Raw genomic sequence first — 685 nt, forward strand, 5'->3', positions numbered from 1 at the left:
ACTGTGTGGGCAGCGAAACTGCCTCACATGAAATAACTGGGTACAGAAGTGGGCATGGAAGTTAATTTGTCATTAATCTGAGGGTTGAAACTCAGAGGATTCAGCATCCAGAATTTCATGAGTGCCCAAACCTGTCGTAGAACCACATTGACTTGAACACACTGTACCAACATGCAAATCTCAGAGCTAGACTTCTTGCAAGATTTCCTGTACCATTTAGTTTTCCATGGAACAAAAGAGATGACATATGGCTGCTTTTCATATAGAAACACTTATTGTTCATATCGTGTTACGATTTAAACCAGGGGTTCTCAAACTAGGGGTCAGGACCCCTCAGAGGGTCATGAGGTTATTACATTGGGAGGTCGCAAGCTGTCAGCCTCCACCCCAAACCCTGCTTTGCTTCCAGCATTTATAATGGTGTTAAATATATAAAAAAGTATTTTTAATGTGTATGGGGCTTTGCACTTAGAGGCTTGCTGTGTGAAAGGAGTCACCGGTAACAAAGTTTGAGAACCACTGATTTAAACAACTAAGGGCATGGCCCACTGAGGAAGCTACTTTAACTGCAAGAAGCTGAACTACTTTTTATTCTGCCAGCCTGGGGAATTTAAAATTTTCAGATTAAAAGAACTGTTAGACCATAAAGTGGATGTTTCTTTATGTCAGGTGCACAACTATCTGC

The sequence above is a fragment of the Chelonoidis abingdonii genome, chromosome 8 (assembly GCF_003597395.2).
Source record: "Chelonoidis abingdonii isolate Lonesome George chromosome 8, CheloAbing_2.0, whole genome shotgun sequence".
Lineage (NCBI taxonomy): Eukaryota > Metazoa > Chordata > Testudines > Testudinidae > Chelonoidis > Chelonoidis abingdonii.